The 12,924-nt window shown below is 41.6% G+C and overlaps 1 non-coding gene across 1 annotated transcript; it reads right to left on the bottom strand.

Moving 5' to 3' along the window:
• Positions 1 to 2,183: 2,183 nt before the first annotated feature.
• On the bottom strand, positions 2,184 to 2,287 carry LOC128067167 (U6 spliceosomal RNA). Its single transcript, XR_008201368.1, has one exon. It is a non-coding gene; the product is annotated as a U6 spliceosomal RNA (small nuclear RNA).
• Positions 2,288 to 12,924: the final 10,637 nt, after the last annotated feature.

A 12,924-nucleotide genomic window follows, 5' to 3' on the forward strand; every position in this document is an offset into this window, starting at 1 on the left:
AAAGAATCCACTTGCAATAAAGAATCTACCTGCAATGTGGGAGACCTGGGTTTGATCCCAGGGTTGGGAAGATCCCCTGGAGGAGAGCATGGCAACCCAGAGAATCCCATGGACAGAGGAGCCTGGAGGGCTCAGTGGAGTCCACGGGGTCACAGTCAGACAGGACTGAGTGACTAAGCATAGCACAGCACAATGAGGGCGCATCAGTCTCTTTCAGCGAAGGGTCTATTTTTTAAAAGATGTCTATTGACCAGACAGAGACAGCCATATTGGAGAAAATCAGGAGAATAGGTATGTATTAGTGTTGTCCGGCTACTGGACAGATCCAGTTGCTCAACTATGCTGGCTTAAGAATGAGTCTGAAGCCAAAATTTTAAGCCTTCTTCTCTGGTCCAGCTTCTTAAGAATGAAGACCAAAATTTTATATGCGACCAACTCTCTTCTCTCAAGACTGCGTGATTTTTATTTTGTCTCTAATTAGTTTTGCTGAAAGAACATCCCTTAAACATCTTAACTGAAACCATGTTTATTGGAAGGGAAGTCTTTTCTGGTTTAGCAAAGTTAGAGTGCTGATTGTGAAGGCTTTAAGGGTTCTCAGGGAATCCCCAGTCCATTCCTCTCTGTTTCCTTCATGGCTACCTCTGCCTGACCCCAGCCCTGGAGGGTAACCAGGACGGGAACTCAGCTCTGCGGCTGAGGACACATGTCAAGCTAGAACGCTTGACCCCAGAAACCTCTGTCATTTCTTTCTCTGGGTGAGTTGCTGAGATTCTGCAGAGCTAGAAGGTGACCATTCATAATGGCCCTGAGGGCTATGTAAGTCTCCTATACAAGACTGACCCCAGAAACCTTAGTTATTTCTTTCTCCAGATGAGTTGCTGAGTTTCTGCAGAACTGGAAGGTGATCGTTCATAATGACCCTGAGGGCTATGTAAGTCTCCTATACAAGATTGACCCCAGAAACCTCAGTTATTTCTTTCTCCAGGTGAGTTGCTGAATTTCTGCAGAACTGGAAGGCGATCATTCATAATGACCCCGAGGGCTATGTAAGTCTCCTATCCCAGAATGTTATAAAGCGACGAAGGGCATTAGAGTCCATTGTTGGCTGAACTTGAGGCAACAGGAAAAGTCAGTACATGGCCTCTACCAAAAGTTTGAGTTTGGTATCACAAATGATGGGGAGAGAAAAGAAAAGGATCAGTGCAATAGAGTAGCTTTATCATTTTACTTTTAAATGAGGCCTCTGCCGTACTTACAATATCAATTGGACTTGTCATCACAAGCATTTAGAATGGCAGATTGCAACCTCTCAGTGTGTGTGTGTGTGTGTGTGTGCACGTGTTAAATGTCATCCTGATTTCTTATGATGGGGAAAACAATTTTTCAAAGTTAAATATAGAATTACCATATAACCCAGCAATTCAGTCTTTAGAAATTTCAAGAAGAACTGAAAGCAGGATTTTAAACTGATATTTGTACACCCTTGAAAAGGTACTGTGCACAGTAACGCTACTATTATTTATAGAAGCATTATTCACAATAGTCAAAAGGCCCATCAGGCAAATGCCCATCAGTGGATGAACAGATAAACAAATGTGGTGTATACAGAGAATGGGATATTAAGTCATAAAATGCAATGATGTACTGATACACGCATGCTACAAAGAATGAGCCTGAAAACATTATGATGAGAGAAAGATGTTAGACATAAAGGGCAATATATTATATGATTCCATTTATATGAAGTATCCAGAACAGACAAATCTACAACCACAGAAAGTGTATTACTGACTTCCAGGAGCTAGGTAAAGGGAAGATGGGGAATGCTTATTTTTTTTAAGTCTATGAATATCAGAGATTTACTATTTTTTACACATACATAAATTTTTATATTCTTATATACATTTCCATTATGGTTTATCTCAGGATATTGAACAGAGTTCCCTGTGTTATACAGGAGGATGTTGTTGCTCATCCAGTCTGTATGTAACAGTTTCCATCTGCTAACCCCAACCTCTCACTTCATCCCTCCGCCATCCCCCACCCCCTTGGCAACCACAAATCTGTTCCCTATGTCTGTGAGTCTGTATCTGTTCCATAGGTAGGCTCATTTGTGTCATATTGTACTAATAGATTCCACATATAAGTGATATCATAAGGTGTTTGTCTTTCTGACTTACTTCACTTGTATGGAATGTTTCAGGAATTTGCATGTCATCTTTGTGCAGGGGCCATGCTGATCTTCCCTGTATTGTTCCAACCTTAGTATATGTGCTGCAAAGTGAACATGGGTATGACTACTTAATGGGCAGTTTCCCTTTGGGTTGACAAATATGTTTTGAAACTAGATAGAGATCATTGTTGTAGGACATTGGGGGTGTCCTGAATACCACTGAATTGTATACTTTAAAATAGTTACTTTTATGTTATCTGAATTTGACCTCAGCTAAAAAAATAATCTATGGTGGAATTTCAAGAATCCAAGAGGGGAGCTTTAAAAGGAAGTCAGAATACATTTCTTACACACTATACACACACATACAGACACACACATATAGACACACACACAGGTGTGGATACAGAAGTTCCAGTGCAAGAACTGTTAACATATATTGGCCAGGTATGATGGTTAATTTTGTGTCAACTTGACTGAGCCAGAGGTGCTCAGATATTTGGTTAAACATTGATATGGGTATTTCTGTGAGAGGGTTTTTCATGAAATTAATATTTAAAATCAGTAGTTTGTGTAAAGCAGATTTCCTCCCCAGTGGCGGTGGGCCTTGATCAATAGCCGAGGGTCTGAATAGAACAAAAAGAAGGGCTGACTGTCCTGAGTAAGATGATTTCTTCTGCCTGACTGCACTCAAGCTGGGCCCTTGACCTTGGCTTGCCGTCAGAAATGCTCCATCCACCCTCGTGAGTCTCCATCCTGCAGAATCACTCCGTAGGTCTTGGGACTTGTCATTTTCCATAAGTTCATAAGCTGATTCTATGTAATAACTCTCTTTACATTTGTATCTCTATCTATCTATCACCTACTTTCTTATCTATCTCTCCTGTGAGCTCTCTGGAATCAATGCAGAGAACCCTAACACACCAGTTTACCTGGTTTCTGACTCCATTATTCCTCTTTTCATTTCCTCTCCTATACAATGTCCTATTGTCTCCTTGACTTTACTTCAAGTAGCCTCACACTTAATGGTCAACAAAATTACATACCCAACTTGAAATTACAATTTTTTCAGAAAATAAAGCTAACAAGTCTACTGCTCTTTTGACTGAAAGTTAATTTTACCAAGTGTGAAGATGTCACCAAATCATGCTTCTGTGTCTGTCTTTATAAGGGCAAAGGCGTTGTTTAATTGTGCATTTTCTGACACGTTAGTTTTATAACGGCACATCCAGGTTCCCCTCCGATCACATTGCCATAGATATGTTATGAAACAGTTTATAAATCCCATTCACTTTGATGGTTATAACTAATTGAAGCTGTGAAATACATGTAGGGCCAGCCCTCTGGAGTGTTCCTAATTCAGTTTCCATAGACATTTCTGAGATGATCAGTATAGCTAAGTCAGAGTCCACAATACTATGACTTAAAATATTGTCTGAAAAGAGAAGTCTTTCCCTAAAGAAAGTAATAAAAGGTCAGATGCTGATAGAAGTCCATATGGAGAGATCATTGTGGATTAGCACAGTGACATAGTGGATACAGTTTCAGAGAAGAGGTGGTGCTTCATCTGGGTGGGGAAGAGGGGAAGGAAAGATAAGAGGCATCTATTGACTCCTTACAATAAGCTCTCATTAATTCTCATGAAAGCCTTGTAAAGAACACAACATCAACCCACTGTAGGGATAAGTAAGCCATGGTTTCATCCTGTAAACTCTGGGGGCAGAAAGCCGATGTCTCAGCTGTGACAGCTGGAGCTGTGGATATATGAGAGCTCTAGGCATGTCCGGGTGGTGAGGGGTGTAGCACCCCCGGGTGCTGTCTGCCGGGCAGTGGGCCAGAATCACAGAAGTGTGTGTCTGTGTCCCTTCCTCCAAGAAGGGACTGGCATCTTGCACTGGCATCTCATCACCTCATGCCTGGTTCAAGGAAGACAGGGCTGGAAAAAGAAGTGAGAAACACAGAGTCACTGAGCCCTCCAGAAGAGATTCAGTGAGAAGGAAGCATTCTCGGAAGGGGCAGCCATGTGGCACCCAGCGTTGAAGATAGGGGATTGAGGAGTGCGTGCGGTGTGTCACTTCGCAGAAGCACCATCGGGCATTCCCTTGGGATGTTGAAGCAGAAGGAGGAAGTGTCAATTGTTAGGCGAAGTGTCTCTGGACCATTTTGCCTTAACAAAAGGCAAAACGTTTTCCAGAGATGCTGAGAATTCTGAGCAGAAGGCTCAGGAAAAGAGCACTCAAAAGGGCCTGCCCTAGTGATGGGGGCTGAGTCAGATACCTGCTGCACCCTGTCCTGCCTTACTACAGTGACCTGTAGGTACCATTCTTGGGGTCAGGCTCTCAGCTTCATGAAAGGGAAGCACCGCTGGATTCTAAGAAATACGCTCAGAAAGAGTGGACAAGTAGACCAATGCTACAGAGTACAATTCAGAAAGCAATCAGTGAATGATTGCAACTTTAATGTATGCTGAAAGTGGACTTCCAAGCCAGCATGTAATGAATGGTGCTGAAATAATTCGGTATCCAAATCAAATTAATCAAAGTAAAGTAAAAGTAAAGCTAGCCCACTCTCTCATACCCTGAAAACAAAATTCTAGACAAATCTAACTCCTATACAACTAAAACTTCACAAAAGCTTTAGAAGAACAGTAGAATATATTTCTAACCTTGAGAGTGGGAAAAGGGTTTTATAAGAAAATAACTGTAAAAGCAAATGACTCCATGTTACAATTATATCAGGGACACATATCAAACTCAGTGGCCCCACTGAAACCCTTTCCTTGGTTTGAGTGAACAAGGACATGTCAATTCTCTCTCTCCACAGATATGAGGTCCAACAACTTTCACTGAAAACCATCACTCACCACCTAATAATTTCAAAATCCTTCTATGCCCTAGACATGGTCCATGGATGATAACCACTGACGTCCTCCACATTGATCTTATATCAATGAGCATCTGGGGGCCACAGAAAAGCTAAGATTAAATAACTTTTTAAAAACATTTCTCTGTGTGCATGAGTGTGCTCATGTGTGTGTATATGTGTGTGAGCTCGTGTGTACACACAGGCATATGTCTGATGACACTTCAAATTGATAGCAGTTGTAATCCCGGAGAGGGCAGTTGAGGAGAGTGGTGAGTGGTCAAGAGGGACTTCAACTTTATCTGTACTGTTTCCATTTTTACAGTGACAATATATTCAGGATTACTTGGGTAATTAAAAATAAATGAAATTAACTATTCTCTAGTCTGTGCTGATTGAGTTTCTGCAACTTAATTTCCATCTGCCAATGAAATAAATCTGAAACCTTTCATCTGGGTTAATAGCCTAACTGAATGTGCTGCTCTGTTGGAAGAAAACCAAATTGTGAGGTACTATTCAGAGCTCTGTGCTCTGGATTGCTCATATGGTTCAGCATCTGTCTCTTGCTGCTCCCTCTTTCTAGATATGGACTTCGTGTGCAATATACATTTGCCCTGGTACTTTGACTTCCTGGCCCGGCTGACCTAAAGGCATAAGCAACAAAGCCAGCAACTTCCTCCCTTTCAAACAGGAGAGAATACACTGCCACCTGGTCCATTTCCAGCTGGAAGCAAAGAGCGGTAGGTAGGGTATTTATTCCTACTGCGAAATGAAAATGGGTCTCTATTTGACTTCCCCAAATAAGCTGAAAAACCACTTTTCTGGTGTTCAGACAGCATCCTGGGGATATTTTGGTAAAGTGGCAGTCATAAAATGAACAAGGAGATTAGTCTTCACGTGTAATGTAACGCTGGCTGGAAGCACACGAGGCAAGGCATGGCAGTAAAGTCACAGGCCCCGAGCTTCTCCAGGTGTTTCCTCCGGGCAGTTTCCCACACTGCATTAATTAATAACCCCTTACGATACCTGCTTGGTGTTCTATAAACATTTCAAGGTGCTTCTATACTGTCCTTGGCTCATTTTATGTCTGTCACATGCCCACAATTGTTGGTTACAGGCTTTGGAGCAGAAACAGCCTTTTTTTTTTTTTTTTCTCCCACAGAAAGCTCAGAGTAGAGTTCAGGGAGGCAGATGCCTAAGCCAACGTTACAGCAGAGAAAATGCCCTGGGAGCGAGAAATACAGGAGCTGAGGGAGAGCAGAGCATTCGGGAGAGGTGTAAGAGAGCAGGGCTGCTTTAGGAAGAGGAAATGGTGCATGCAGAGGCACCGAGGCATGGAATTGCATCTTGGGTTTTGAGGAACAGAAGTTACTGGGACAGGACATGAGCAGAGTGGAAGCTATGGGCAAATCAGGGAGCTGGGTGGTCTTGACCTGGAGACAAGGAGACGATTCAGTGGATTCTAACCAAGGAGGGGACTTCAACATGCCTGCCCTGCGGGATAAAGAAACGATTGGAAAGAAGCAAGAGTGGAGGCCGGGAGAGTATGTAAGAAGCTGTCTGAGCAATCTACGGGAGCGAGACAGCTCTAAGACAAAGGTCCTAGAAAAAAAGGAAGATGCGCCTGAACTGTCCTCTTCTTGCTCTCATAACAGAGACGCTGATGCGTGCCAAGTCGTTTCAGGTCTGACTCTTTGTGACCCTGTAGACTGTGGCCTACCAGGCTCCTCTGTCCATGTGATTTCTCAGGCAAGAATACTGAAGTGGGTTGCCACTTCCTCCTCCAGGGGATCTTCCCAACCCAGGGATCCAACCCACATCTCCTACATTGGCAGGTGGGTTCTTTACCACTGAGCCACCAGGGAAGCCTCAGCATAGACTGGAGAAAAAAAGACAAATTCATACTGAAGGAGTGATACGCTGGATCCTGCGTACGTAACGCTAACTAGCAAGCTGAAAAGAGGAGGTGAGGTTGCCTAAGAACTATCGAATGGACAGGATGAGGAAGGAGCTGGCTAGAGAATGTCTTACACCATAAAATAAATGTATTGGGATGACTAGGTGTTCCCCTGAAGATGAACAAAACATTGGATTCACACTTTGTACATTCAGTTCAGTTCAGTCGCTCAGTAGTGTCCGGCTCTGCGACCCCATGAATCGCAGCACGCCAGGCCTCCCTGTCCATCACCAACTCCCGGAGTTCACTCAGACTCACGTCCATCGAGTCAGTGATGCCATCCAGCCATCTCATCCTCTGTCGTCCCCTTCTCCTCCTGCCCCCAATCCCTCCCAGCATCAGAGTCTTTTCCAACGAGTCAGCTCTTCGCATGAGGTGGCCAAAGGACTGGAGCTTCAGCTTTAGCATCATTCCTTCCAAAGAAATCCCAGGGCTGATCTCCTTCAGAATGGGCTGGTTGGATCTCTTTGCAGTCCAAGGGACTCTCAAGAGTTTTCTCCAACACCACAGTTCAAAAGCATCAATTCTTCAGCGCTCAGCCTTCTTCACAGTCCAATTCTCACATCCATACATGACTACTGGAAAAACCATAGCCTTGACTAGATGGACCTTAGTCAGCAAAGTAATGTCTCTGCTTTTCAATATGCTATCTAGGTTGATCATAGCTTTCCTTCCAAGGAGTAAGCGTCTTTTAATTTCATGGCTGCAATCACCATCTGCAGTGATTTTGGAGCCCCCCAAAATAAAGTCTGACACTGTTTCCACTGTTTCCCCATCTATTTCCCATGGAGTGATGGGACTGGATGCCATGATCTTCGTTTTCTGAATGTTGAGCTTTAAGCCAACTTTTTTACTCTCCTCTTTCACTTTCATCAAGAGGCTTTTTAGTTCCTCTTCACTTTTTGTCATAAGGGTGGTGTCATCTGCATATCTGAGGTTATTGATATTTCTGGCAATCTTGATTCCAGCTTGTGTTTCTTCCAGTCCAGCGTTTCTCATGATGTACTCTGCATAGAAGTTAAATAAGCAGGGTGACAATATACAGCCTTGACGTACTCCTTTTCCTATTTGGAACCAGTCTGTTGTTCTATGTCCAGTTCTAACTATTGCTTCCTGACCTGCATACAGATTTCTCAAGAGGCAGGTCAGGTGGTCTGGGATTCCCATCTCTCTCAGAATTTTCCACAGTTTATTGTGATCCACACAGTCAAAGGCTTTGGCATAGTCAGTAAAGCAGAAATCGATGTTCTTCTGGAAGTCTCTTACTTTTTCCATGATCCAGTGGATGTTGGCAATTTGATCTCTGGTTCCTCTGCCTTTTCTAAAACCAGCTTGAACATCAGGAAGTTCACAGTTCACTTATTGCTGAAGCCTGGCTTGGAGAATTTTGAGCGTTACTTTACTAGCGTGTGAGATGAGTGCAATTGTGCGGTAGTTTGCCTTAAAGCAAATCCGAGATATATTAAAATGTTAAAAGCCGAAGAGTGAAATAACAAAAGTATTGTAAGAAACTGCAGAAGAAATTTTAAATGTAACCTTGGGATATGGAAGATCTTTTTGAGTATGCCTCAAAAATATGAATCCCCAAATTAAAATGGTGATAAAGTTAATAAGAAGATCTTCTTAAGTGAATAATGCAAAGAAATACAGGAAAACAATAGAATGGGAAAGACTAGAGATCTCTTCAGGAAAATTGGAAATATCAAGGGAACATTTCACCCAAGGATGGGAATGATAAAGGACAGAAATGGTAAGGATCTAACAAAAGCAGAAGATATTAAGTAGAGGTGGCAAGAATACACTGAAGAACTGTACAAAAAAGGTCTTAATGACCCAGATAACCATGATGGTGTGGTAACTCATCTAGAGCCAGGCATTCTGGAATGTGAAGTCAAGTGGGCCTTAGGAAGCATCACTACGAACAAATTGACTGGAGGTGACAGAATTCCAGCTGAGCTATTTCAAATCCTAAAAGATAATGCTGTTAAAGTATTGCACTCAATATGCCAGCAAATTTGGAAAACTCAGTTGTGGCCACAGGATTGGAAAAGGTCACTTTTTATTCCAATCTCAAAGAAGGGTAATGCCAAAGAATATTCAAACAACAGTATAATTGCAGTCATTTCACATGTTAGCAAGGTAATACTCAAAATTCTCAGGCTAGGCTTCAATAGCACATGAACCAAGAACATCCATATGTATAAGTTGGGTTTAGAAAAGGCAGAAGAACCACAGATAAAATTGCCAATGTTCATTGGATCATAGGGAAAACAAGGAAATTCCAGAAAACCATCTACTTCTGCTTTATTGACTACACTAAAGCCTTTGACTGTGTGGATCACAACAAACTGTGGAAAATTCTTAAAGAGATGGAAATACCAGAACACCTTACCTATTTCTTGAGAAACATGTATGCAGGTCAAGAAGCAACAGTTAGAACTGGACATGGAACAATGGACTGGTTCAAAATTGGAATAGGAGTTATGTCAAAGCTTATTGGTCACTTTCTTTCTAGCTTCTATGAAGAGTACATCACACAAATTGCCAGGCTGAATGAAACACCAGCTGGAATCAAGTTTGCTGGGAGGAATATCAACAACCTCAGATATGCAGATGATACCACTGTAACGGCGGAGAGTGAAGAAGAATGAAAGAGCCTCTTGATGAGGGTGTAAGTGGAGAGTGAAAAAGCTGGCTTGAAACTCAACATTGCCTCTGGTCCTATCGCTTAACGGCAAATAGAAGGGGAACAAGTGGAAATAGTGACAGATTTTCTTTTCTTGGGCTCCAAAGTCACTGCAGATGGTGATTGCAGCCATGAAATTAAAAGATGCTTGCTCCTTGGAAGAAAAGCTATAACAAATCTAGACAGCATATTAAAAAGCAGAGATATCACTTTGCTGACAAAGGTCTACATATCAAAGATAACGGTTATTCCAGTAGTCATGTGCAGACATGAGAGTTGGACCATAAAGAAAGCCGAGCCCCAAAGAACTGATGTTTTTGAACTGTGGTGCTGGAGATGACTCTTGAGAGTCCCTCGGACTCCAAAGAGATCCAACGAGTCAGTCCAAAAGGAAATAAACTCTGAATATTCATTGGAAGGACTGAAGCTGAAGCTCCAATAATTTGGCCACTTGATGTGAAGAGCCAACTCATTGGAAAAGATCCTGATGGGAAAGATTGAAAGCAAAAGGAGAAGAGAGCAGCAGAGGATGAATTGGATTGAATCACTGACTCAATGGACATGAATCTGAGCAGACTCTGGGAGACGGTGAAGGACAGGGAAGCCTGGCATGTTACAGTCCATGTGGTCACAAGGAGTTGGACATGACTTAGGGGCTGAACAACAACAAAAACAAATTTAATCTTATACAAATATAAATATTCCATGTAGCTAAAAAATAGTCAAAATTTTAAAAATACAGGAGAAAATATTTGTAATTCATAGGACCAATTAGCAGCTAATTTCCAAAGTATATGACATCAGTGAAATAAAGACAAATGACCCAAATAGGAAAATTAGGAAAGATCATTGACAGACATTACATATTGATATAACTTGCATAAAAGGTGGCCTGGCAACAGCTTTCAAAAAAAAAAAAAATCTAGACACTTTGTCCTGGAAATTCCATTATAGATAGTTTTTCCTACAAATCAAATTTTATGTATGAGGAATATTGACCATGGATATTTACAATGGGATTGTTTTTAACAGAAAATATTGGAGGAAACCTAGAGATGGTTTATGACTGGTGGAGTAGTGTTATAAATTATGAAACAGTTATACTCTGGACTACTACATAGCCATTGTAAAGAACAGAGCAGCTTATACCCTTATATCTCCAAGATTCATTGTCAAATTAAAAAAAAAATGACATCTAGAACAGTCATAGCTTGTGCCATAGAAAAAGGACAAATACTAAAAAGTGGTAATTTTGTTAAACCTCATTGGTAACCCAGAAAATGTAAATTAAAACATTAAGACACTAGCATTTTTTAAAAATTACAAATTAAGTATATCCACCATTGGTAAAGATGTGGGTAAATGGCTCTTTTGTAGGTTATTAGTAGCAGTATAAACTGGTAATTTGAAGTATCCAAAGATACTCAAAATGCATTTGCTGGTTGACCAAGCAATTCTGTTTCTAGAAATTTAAATTATATGACTATTCATATATGTTCTGCAAAGTGTGTAGAAGATATTAATTGCTTTATTACTTGAGTAATAGTACTCATTTTAGAATAGAATAGGAACAAATTAAATGTCCATCAATAAAGAATGATTAAATAAATTATATTTTATGTACACCATGGGCAAGTCCAAAGTGCATGCTCTTAACATACACTGTCTCTCATTCTACACTATCTTCACATATTCCTAATAACATTTTCTGAAATAGAACTCAATCTAGTAGTTAATCAAGTAGCTCATCCATCCAATTATCCTTTCTTGCTTTATTTCACAATCACTCAATTAAACTAACTAGGAACCATGCCTTCTGCTACGTTCCCTAATGCTCAAGTGGTAAAGAATCTGCCTGCAATGCAGGAAACGTGGGTTTGATCTCTGGGTTGGGAAGGTTCCCTGGAGAAGGAAATAAAACCTACTCTAGTATTCTTGCCTACAGTCCATAGACTTGCAAATTGTCGGACATGACTAAGCATGCATGCACAACCTTCGAAGAAATATCTCCATCCTGCTTACTAAGATTAAATTTTTTGGACTTCCTTGGTGGCTCAGCAGTAAAGAATCCACCTGCAATGCAGGAGACATGGGTTCAGTTGCTGGTTCAGGAAGATCTCCTGGAGAAGGGCATGGCAACCCACTCCAGTATTCTTGCCTGGAGAATCTCATGGACAGAGGTTCCTGGCGGGCTACAGTCCATAGGGTCATGAAGAGTTGGACATGACTGAAGCAACTGAGCAAGCATGCAGCGGATATTTGGATTTTTAAAGGATGTGGTCCTTGCCCTCAAAATAGCTTCAGGTGCATGTTTTATGAGCTTAATGTCACATCATTTATTATGCGGCAGATGCTCCAGTGTTGCAACACTAGTTGTAAACAAGTTTCTGCTGGAAATATCTTTCCTAGACAACTGGTGTAAAGTAGTTGAATCTAAATACTATTTTTGACCCAAATTATCAGTGTGACCTTGCACCAGTTGGTAAAACTCACTGAACCTTGGGTTCTTTGCTGTGTAATGGAGTGATGATACCAACTTTGCAATATTTAGGGGATGATTAAGCAAGAGATGAACATGGCACATAAAAGAGGCTAAACAAATGTTTGGTTGAGGGAACTGCCTGGTGGTCCACTGGTTGGAACTCCATGCTTTCATTGCAGAGGACCTGGATTCAATCACTGGTTGGGGAACTAAGATCCCACAAAACTAAATGGACAGCCAAAAAAAATAAGTGTTTGTTTGAAGGGCTATCATCAAAGAACTTTCACTCTAGACAGTGGGAAGACAACTGACTAGATAACTGCAGAGCTGTGTAAAATATCCTGAGAGAGATAAGCACAGGTAGGCGTGACACTGAACAGGTTTAGCTTCTGGTTGGGATTGGGTACCAGCCAATGGTGCACATCCATCGTGACCAGCAATGCTAATACGGGGCCCTGGATGCCCAGTGATGTCCAGACATCACTCCTTTCATGGTTGGATCCAGGGGAGCTGGTGAGGGATTGGGTGGGGGTTGGGGACAACCAGGCAGAGAGGCCAGGGCAGCCAGAGGCATGGGAAGGATTCAGAGGGTTGCTTAAGTGAGGCTAGTACAGTGGCTATTTTCTGCAGGAACAGAGTATTTCAGTGTTTTGACCATTAGATTAAAATATTACTAGTTAATGCTGGCTCTGTGGGAACACAGAGGAGAGACATTTATACTAAGTACAGTCAAAGAACATTTCCTGGAGGAGGAAATTTACCAG

This window comes from Budorcas taxicolor, chromosome 21 (assembly GCF_023091745.1).
Source record: "Budorcas taxicolor isolate Tak-1 chromosome 21, Takin1.1, whole genome shotgun sequence".
NCBI classification, from domain to species: domain Eukaryota; kingdom Metazoa; phylum Chordata; class Mammalia; order Artiodactyla; family Bovidae; genus Budorcas; species Budorcas taxicolor.